Source organism: Gadus chalcogrammus, chromosome 17 (genome assembly GCF_026213295.1).
Source record: "Gadus chalcogrammus isolate NIFS_2021 chromosome 17, NIFS_Gcha_1.0, whole genome shotgun sequence".
Classification (NCBI taxonomy): domain Eukaryota; kingdom Metazoa; phylum Chordata; class Actinopteri; order Gadiformes; family Gadidae; genus Gadus; species Gadus chalcogrammus.
Window position 1 is genome coordinate 14,625,708 of NC_079428.1, and position 10,000 is coordinate 14,635,707.

General features: G+C 47.3%; 1 protein-coding gene across 1 annotated transcript in view; it reads right to left on the minus strand.

The window, feature by feature from the left end:
• The window catches only part of vax2 (ventral anterior homeobox 2), a 16,053-nt gene that overhangs the window by 1,052 nt on the left and 5,001 nt on the right, over window positions 1–10,000 (minus strand). The window lies entirely within an intron of this gene.

A 10,000-nucleotide genomic window follows, 5' to 3' on the forward strand; every position in this document is an offset into this window, starting at 1 on the left:
ATTGTTCTGGGTGCTTCTTAGGTATTTTAGCTAAATAAGCAGCTTTTGTGCGACATGTAATATATCTCTTTTTTGTTTGCGGTTATATACATTTAGAACACGTGGATCACAGAACATGAAGCTACCGTTAATCAATGCTCATTGTGTGTTGAGAAACTTAACTGCTTTCTGGCATCCTGATATTAAATGACATATGTATAATATGTGATATGTATGTACGTATATAATCGAATTACAATCGAGAGAGAGAGAGAGAGAGAGAGAGAGAGAGAGAGAGAGAGAGAGAGAGAGAGAGAGAGAGAGAGAGAGAGAGAGAGAGAGAGAGAGAGAGAGAGAGACACAGAGACAGAGACAGAGAGAGAGAGACAGAGAGAGAGAGAGAGAGAGAGAGAGAGAGAGAGAGAGAGAGAGAGAGAGAGAGAGAGAGAGAGAGAGAGAGAGAGAGACAGAGACAGAGAGAGAGGGATGCGGTTATCCCCCGACACAGCTCATTGGATCAGCTCCGTGGTCTTCTCAGCAGATTTGATCACGGTTGGTTCCGTGCACTTTACATCTCTCACACATCAGGGCCCTCACAGGGCTGGGAGTGCACAAATGGGAGAGGACAATGATATCAGAGCAGGGACGCAGTGTGCGTGACACTGAGAAAGGCCAACGCGTAACACACAAAGGCGTTTCTTAAAGGGCCCGGTAAGCGATTGTCGTTATTGGTAACTTCCCGCAAGCGTCTATCGCAGTGGGCACGTTCCCCTCCCTCCGACTCACGGCACCATTTCTTATTTATTTTCTTGGTTTTTCCTTCGTGTTTGGTGTAAGTATTAGAAGCTTCACCTGTCTTTGCGCACAGAGAGGACCACCTCTTTGTGGTATTCTCGCTCCTGATTGGATCAAGTGGGAACGGGTTACCAGAACATTCGCACTATTCACTGCAGAGAGGAGGGACTGTGAGACTCCGGGTACTGACCAAACACTCTACATCATTGATGGTTGTTGGGTAAATACTTCGGCGGCGAATAAAAAAACAAAGAAAACGTAAACATTTATAATCTTCTCCCCAAAGGAACACGTAGGCCGGAACTGCGAGGGTCAACCAAAGGAAGAATCCATTGTGGTTATCATAATCATCATGCCACGTGCGCATTATCGGCATGTGCATCGCCCTTCTCTCCCACAGCAACCTATGGCAGCGCAGCGTCGTGCAAGCCCATCACGGCGCCCACAGGGGATTAGCAGGAGATGCGCATTGAACTCTGCTTGTCCTTGTTGCTCATGTTAAATGGATGAGTGCAGAGCACACACAGTACCATTTGATTTGAATGTATAGTGTGTGTGTGTGTGTGTGTGTGAGAGAGGCAGAGTGTGTGTGCGTTTGTTTATCTGTATGAGTATGAGTGTGTATGTGTGTGTGTGTGTGTGTGTGTGTGTGTGTGTGTGTGTGTGTGTGTGTGTGTGTGTGTGTGTGTGTGTGTGTGTGTGTGTGTGTGTGTGTGTGTGTGTGCGTGGCAGCGGTGTTGCATCAGGGCATGCCTTCTGATTGGACGGCAGGCAGAAGGGGTCACGGTGGGGTCGGATCGCGGGGACAGCTCTCACAGTTAACGCTGCGCTGAGAGCAAACCGCGGCGCATCAAATATGCATACGGCCAAGACTGACTTACGAATCTCTCTCCCTCTCTCTCTCTCTCTCTCTCTCTCTCTCTCTCTCTCTCTCTCTCTCTCTCTCACTCTCTCTGCCGTGGTCGGAACACCGACCACGGCATGACTACAGCTCAGTAGGAGCTGTGTTTTGCCCTTCCTCGCTCGCACATTCCATCTTTTTGCAGCACTGTAACGTAAACCATTTATACTCTCAGAAATACACTGCGTTTACATGAATGCTGCATTTCGACCTCCAGTCAGGTGAACGAGCTTCGTTAGGATTCACAGGTTGTGGAGGACAGACTCGTCTCTGGAGACATCCCAGGTATTTCGACCAATCACGACACAGTGTGCATGAAGACACACCCACCTCGGGGAACCAGAGCAGGTGGATGGTATCATGACTGGTCGACATTCCTGGATTTCCGTATCCGGTGACTATAAAACGTTGGCTACATAGTACATGCCAGAATGGTAAAACTAAATGGTGCTGTTTAAATGTTTGCCTAGCATGTGAACTTTGCCCATGTACAGTTAACACATCAATCACGTGATTGTGGTGGTGATTCAACGGTCAAAGTCCAATTACTCCATCACTTAGTTTAGACTTAATCAGGCTGTTATACCCAAATGTGCATACCCAAAACGCATTTTGGCCACCATATTCATTTACTTTCGTACTTAAAGGCGATCGCTTCTGGTCGTGAGAGGCGGTCTGACCTAATGAATTGCACAACCACGGTCTGAAATAAAAGGCTTTCAAAAGCTAAGGGTTCATCGTCTGGCCCAAGAGCACTTCAATAGTAACTGGAGGCTGTAGACTTCGGATGACATCTCCGGCGGTGATACCTGAGTTTACCTGAGCGTTCTCGCTGGCTCATGTCTGATCTGTGGTCCCCTCTTCCTCTGTTATCAAGTCGAGTGCGGTGGTTAACAATCAAGTGAACTTGGCGTCTTATCCCCCCCAACGCTTAAATACACACGCTCACAATTTAAAGTGCTGTGTTTGGCTTGAAAAGTGCAACGTAAATGCGATGAACCATAAATTGTCTCGACCGTTCCGGTAGTCAGATCGGCCATTGTACACGAGTTCTAAAGGTCTTTCCAGCTAACGTCTTTCCAACCCGTGTGGTAACTATATTTTCTTTCCTTGATAATAAGCCACAGAGTCAAAGCGTGTGGAGGTTAAGTGAAGCCCAGTCTGGCAGTGATCACTGTAGACTCACATCTCTACGCATTCATCAAACAGGTGTGCCAAGTGAACGCCGAGATAAAACGCTCAGCCTTCCACGTGTGGCCTTGGAAGAACCTCCGATCTACATCCACAGTGCTCTGCTTTGTTCTTACCACCGACGGGAATCCCATTTACTAGGCGCCACCCAAGGTGCTGGGGCCACTTGACATTGCATTTACACATAATGATGTTTGCGTACTCCCTTCACACGAACAACACCCGCAGTCAGTAATGGAAGGCCAGCAGCAGCTGGTCTGAACACAATTCAGGGTCAGGTGGTGCCGTGTCCAAGATTTGAATTGAACGATTGAATTTATGTTATGGTGTGTGCGTGTGCAGCAACACAGTCGAGTCCCGTATCCTATAGAGAGCTTTCCATTCAGCATTTGTGTACTGCTATAACGGCGGCGCATGCGGTGTCCACTCGCAGCGAGGGAAGCTCCCGCCACGTCATTCCTCTCGACCCACGCATGGACAGGGGGGGGACGGGGGACGGGGGACGGGCGTGGCTTAAGGGCGCCCTCGCTCATGGGGAAGAGGCGTGCTTGTGGCGCTGCAGGGATTTGAGTAGCGGGTGAAACAGATGAGGGGGTTGGGAGGGGTTGGATGATGCGAAGAGAGGAAAACAAATCTCCCTTACATATACACTATTGGAAGTAAATCCTTTTTAATGGGATCCTGGGGGTCAGGGCTGGGGCAGAGATTACCCAAGGCAGCTCTGGATCCGCGGTGACCTGCATTTGCACTTGCTGAATCCTCTCTCTCTCTCTCTCTCTCTCTCTCTCTCGCTCTCTCTCTCTCTCTCTCTCTGGCTCAGGGCAGGGCAGAGCCAGGGCAGGGCCAGGCCAGTGAGGGCCAGGGCAGGGCCATGTCGGGCTGATGGCAGCATACAGAACAACATGACAGGGGTTAGAAAGGGGGCCAGCGGGGTTAGGACGAGCGGCTGTAAGAGGATTGGGTGGGCAGGGGGCAGATGTTAGGGTCAGGTCGCAAGAAAGAGCTAGCTACGGGAGTAATAGTCCTGAATAGGGCACATGAACTGGGGAACGACGCAAAAGAGGCGCTTTAAGGCAGTCTCTGCAAGGCGGTGTCGGGCCCTCCGGATTGTGTGTGATGCGGGTCTTCATTAGACTCTGCTTTATTAGAAAATGTCTACCAAAGATCTGCTTGGAAATGGGTTTAGGCTGATGTAGAGTTTTTACTGTACCTAACCCTAACCCTATCCCTTTGGGACATGGCTCCTTCGGTTACTTTTGTTATCCAAACCCCTTTTAGATTTTAAAGGGGTACGGCCGTCCCAATCGGACGACTACATGTCCAGGGAGTGACAGGTGTAGGAGTGTGTGCCCCATCCACACTCTAGCCACGGTCCATACAACCTTGGCTCAGCTCTATGAACACAGAGCCTCACAAGGGATGCTAAGCTGGGTTACGACCCTGCGGCGCAGGTCGGCCGTGGGTCCATATGTGTGCTAAGTCAGCTAAGCTACACTATTGCCGGTATCGTCACTGTGTTCCTAACTCACCTCGATTTTCGTTTCATCCCAGGTTTTGGTGTGTTTAACGTTTTATCAAATACATAACATAAGGGCCATTGCACAATAAAACACAACAGCCAACAGACAGGATACCATCGCCAATACCATTTGGCGATGGTATCCTCCGAAGGGTAATAAACTGGGCGACCTTATGGCAATGCGGGTGTGTTGAAGTGGTCTAGCAGTGTTAAACCCTTGTTAAGCAGGACACCTGGTAACACTTTCTATGACCCATCGAGCAACTTTGTGCTCAACCTTGACCCCGCTCCCACCCCTGAGCTGAAGCATGTGACCGGGCCCACCAACACAATGGCTTCCCTTCTCCCTTCCCCGTTTCCCCTATGTGCCACTTTGAGGTTTTCAATCCCAACCGGGCATTATCCAGCTGCTAGTTACTAAAACTAGTAAATAGTAACTAGTTACTAGTAATTAGTAACAAGTTGCATCCCAATGCAACTACTTCATTCCACCAACTAGTAAGTAGTAACTAGTAACTAGTCACTAGATACTAGTGAGTCAGTTACTAGTCACTTGATACTAGTGTCTAGTTACTCGTAATTATTCACTAGTATGTGAAGACTAGCATGCGAAGACCTCCACCAAAAGGGACTACCCCGCACAAGCCATAGCAGGTGCCACAGTCTCAGTTGTTTTTTCCGACAATAAAGAGCAATTCAATACCCGAGGTGATTCCATAGACAAATGATCTGAAGGAAAACTTAATAAATCCTGGCAGGTATAAGCAGGATAGTAAAGAGACCACTGTGACTCTGGCAGGGGAATGGGAACTCTAAATAATCAAGGGCAAGGGAAAGCGCTGAAGAAATAATCCTTCACACCTTCTTTTGTGCTGGCTTTGAATGTTACGCATAGGATTGAATATTCAAGGGTTTTAATAAACCGCATCCCATCATCATCATCAACAACACAACTACACGAATCCCCCCCCCCCCCACACACACTTTATCGTTCCCTCCTTAAACCCCGCCCTATTTTCTGACGGGACACCCCCCTCTAATCTGTCCCGTGTCTGCATTCCCCTCCATACTATCCTCATTATCATAAGCATCCTCTCACTCCTTATCCTCCGCCATCATCATCATCATCATCATCTCAATTCACCCTGACCTCCTGCCCCCGACCCTCATTCCCCCACCGACCCCACCCCACCCCACCCAGACCAATGCCAGGCCATGGCCCGACCGGAGTTAAACCCCCGATGGAGGCGGGTCGTGGGCGAAGGGCTGCGGCAGCAGAAGCACATGTCCAGCCAGGTTCAGCCAGGGGTTAACCCCGTCTTAGGGAGTTGCTGGTAGATAGGCTCCCTAATCCCTCCTTAGCGCAAAAGCACTTGGGATGTATATGAGGCCCACCTTTCTCTCTCTCTCCCACTGTCTCTCTCTCTCACTATATGTCTCTCTCTCTCTCTCTCTCTCTCTCTCTCTCTCTCTCTCTCTCTCTCTCTCTCTCTCTCTCTCTCTCTTTCTGCCCTCTCGTCCTGTCATCCATTCCATTTCCATCCTTTCATTCATCCTACTAGAGGCCAAAACGCATTCGCAAACAGAAGTACACACTCGCACAGACACAGAGACACAAACACACAAATGCACACAAAGGTTTTGGACATGGCGATGGGAGGATTGAAACATTTGTGTGGTGGGTCACCGCCTAGCCCTGTACCCGCTCTCTCTCCCAACCTGTGTTGCCATGGTGATGACATGAGCAATGCGAGCAGCCGTCAGGGAAAACTCTGTGGTTTGTGTCTTTTCAGTCATGGCTCGCCGTCCGGGCCAATCAGGAAGACCGGTTTCGCCTCGGAATGTTCCCATGAGCCAGACAAATATTATCTATTTTTCCTTTCATATAAAATAATAGCTCTTATTAAATACACACAAACACAAATACAAACACACTTCCTATAGAACGTGATTCATTAAATTATTTAAAAGAGGCATGAGATATTAACGCTAAGAAAAAGCTTCTCTAGCAAAATTGATAGGATATATTACCATGCACCTTACACATATTACCATACACGCACACGAGTGCACACACACACACACACACACACACACACACACACACACACACACACACACACACACACACACACACACACACACACACACACACACACAACCACACACACACACACACACACACACACAACCACACACACACACACACACACACACACACACACACACACACACACACACACACACACACACACACACACACACACAAACACAGAATGAACTGTAATCGCCACCACTCTAGAGTCTGCCATCCACCCTACATGCCCACCATCTCCATTCATTCTACCCGCACGAAAAGTGTTGGTTCCGGGGGTCCGGCGCCCCCCCCTGGTTCCCGGGGCGTCTGACTGCTCTGCTTCCTACGCTTATTTCTGAGTATGTCTGGACTGACACCCCCCCCCCCCCCCCCCCCGCCACTATGTATGCCTGCCTCTGTCTCCGAACACATCTGGACGGGCGCAGCATCCCGGGTTGGTACTCTGCGGTGCTCCCAGACAGAGCAGCCAGACGCCGTCTGTCTGGGCGCTCATGGAGAACAATACACACAGCGGGGAGAGATACTCGCTTACACAGACACAGCTAACAGAACCACTGTGTCTGTCTGTGTGTCTTTGACCGACAGTGAGACAGACGCACTCATTGTTGTTTGCACGGAGAAGGGCATTTGTTGAGCTGTCCACCTTGAGCTGGAGGAGGCAGGGCGACGGACCTGTTGTTCACTTCGATACCGTCACTCTAGTGGGAACTCAGCGAGTGTTTGTTTGAATTGAAAATAACGTAATGTAATCAAACGCTACTCGTCGGTTCACAGCATGAAAGCCAATCAGAAAAGTAAATTGTCGAAGACAGCGCTGTCTCTGTGGTTTGATTCGCCCTGCGGACATGATGTTGGATCTTGGGCCACTTTGCATAACAAACGCTGTTCTTCTTGAAACATACATTATACTGTGTTAACATTCCTCAAGATGGGGCGCTACCATCTCGGACCCTGTACCCTTACAGAAGGCCCCCTCTACCTCGACTGGTTGATATTCATGATGAGTTTGCTTTCACAACAGTGGCACGAGCCCTGGTTCATTGAGACAGCAGGGAAGGGCATTATGGGTTGTCAGAGTATCCAAACAGAGGCCCTTGCTCATCAGCATAGTGCACCACTCCTGGCTGGGCATCGTATGATTAGGAGGTTGATCCAGTGGAATTACTCAGAGACAGTGATCTCATCCGTCTCACAGGGACCAACAGGCTCACTGTTCTGGCTCCCGTTTGGCTATGTGTTCATTGTCTTACGAAAAAACTCAGCTTGTTGTTGGCTGACAGAAACGTACAAGGTAATCGGGGAACAAACCGATAACGAACGCGAAATAACGATTAGAGGGAATGTTATTGCCGGTTTTGCGTGCAAATGATTCACGGTTTATTCACCTGGCTAAAGACCTCAAAGAGGAGATTTTGGTGAATGCTGCAGCTGTACCGGTAGCTGAAACGAAAACTATGTTTCCCATTAAACCTGTAAAGTATGCTATTTTTTGCTGTTATAAAAAAATAATTGTTTGTGGTTTTGTAGAATGGGACAGTGTTTGTGTTTAAGCGTACGTGTGTGTGTGTGTGTGTGTGTGTGTGTGTGTGTGTGTGTGTGTGTGTGTGTGTGTGTGTGTGTGTGTGTGTGTGTGTGTGTGTGTGTGTGTGTGTGTGTGTGTGTGTGAGAGAGAATGAGCGAGAGGGATTGAATGTGTGTGTCCCTGTGTGTGAAGTCTTTTTGCTTCTATGTTCGACCTCACACATACACACACACACTTCTTGTAAGTCCCACCATCTGGGAATAAAGTTTACGAAACTATAGGAAACATTAAATAATCCCCAACGTGTTATCATCACATCATATAATAAACATAACATCTTAGACACTGGGTATTTAAATGCAACTGTTCTTTAAAATGGATCCCGAATGTGTTGGACTCTTACAGAGCTACCTGCTTCTCCATCTTCATCATCAGGCCCTTCTGATCAACATTTACACCCTTGTGCCGAGTAAAGGCCACAGTCCAATCAGGTTGTGCGGACACACCAAAAGGTTTCCTGTATTTTTGAGTGATCTTCTAAATTAATTGAGTTTTCAATTTAAAAAATAAAGGCATTGGCACAACAATAAATGCTGGGATTTTAGAGTTAGTTACTTTATTGCTATTAAGGCAGAGTTGTGTTCACATGTATAAATAGTCCTATAACTTCAACTTTCTTTGAATGGATAAAATCGCAAAAGCAATTAAGGTATTTGCATGAAAGCCTTAGTCATAGTCACAAAGTTAATACAACGAAAAGTTTTAAATCCAATAAACATTTCAGGCTTATCTCCTGTGTGCAATGGATCGCGTGAATATTAGAGGGAGGGGGGCGAGAAAGCCCCCTACCGGGATGACGGCCTAATGGTGACCCCTCGGACACATTTGGGTTCAGCTTTTCGCACCTTAGTCTTTTTTTGTTTGTTTCCGAAACACAGGTCTCCGTTTTGACTCAATGGTGGTCGTTGATGGTCTAAAGTATAAACCATACCAAGCAATGTTAAACATCGTAATGATATGTTTATTTATAACAAATAAAAAACATTTTAAACGAATAAAGAAAGTAAATAACTAGCGTTAGTGTACGTGTGTATGCGGGATCCTTCTTAAAAGGCCAGGCTGACGGCACAAATCTGAGTTCCCCTGTGGGTCATGGGCCGCGTTCCGAAAAGTTGCAAAAAGTCGCTCGCGTAAAAAGGCGCACTGTTTTAATTCCCAAATCTAATCACATAATTTGCATGGCTATCTGTATGACGTGCACCAATAGTGTTTTGGCCTCCAGCCAACAACATCCTAAACTGGGTCCTGAATAACATCACTGGTGTAATTTATGTATCTATATTTTACAAATGCAATATATAGAGGGGCGTCCCTCAGAACGAATTGGAACAGCTAAAATATATGTTAATACATAGCAGGCTTACGTTGTAGAATGGTGGCCCACATAGAACATGAAATAGAAAACGTGCCTATAATAAAGTGAATGCCTTTGCATATTTGATCTGAATTTCGAGCACCACAAAACGGGGCAGAAAGGTAACTGTGTCTAATGCACCCTTAAAAGCATCTGAACAACGTTACAAGTGGTCAAATGTGTTTTTACAACTTATTCGGCACGACTGGCGAATTGGCTAGCCTAAAGCCACATACGCTGGCTGCATCGTGCAAAAAAATGTGAAGGTATATTTTGACTGCAGGCTTAATTCTGATGTATGGCTCCATTTAATGAAGCTATTATCACGCCCTCGCTTTATGTCGTGCCTTAGAAGCACAAGCAGAAACCTCCCGTCTCTCCCTCGCACACCTGGGGTCAAATCAACCGACTTGCACACAGTGGATCTGGTGGGTCTGGGGTTCTGTCGTAGGCCTACTAAATCTGCGTGAATTCTCCTGGGTTGTCCACAGTTTTCCTCTTTAAGTCTACACATAGTTATTTATTTTATCGAATCTTGATTTATCGAATCGAATTATGTTTTGCTCGGAGATCCTCTACCA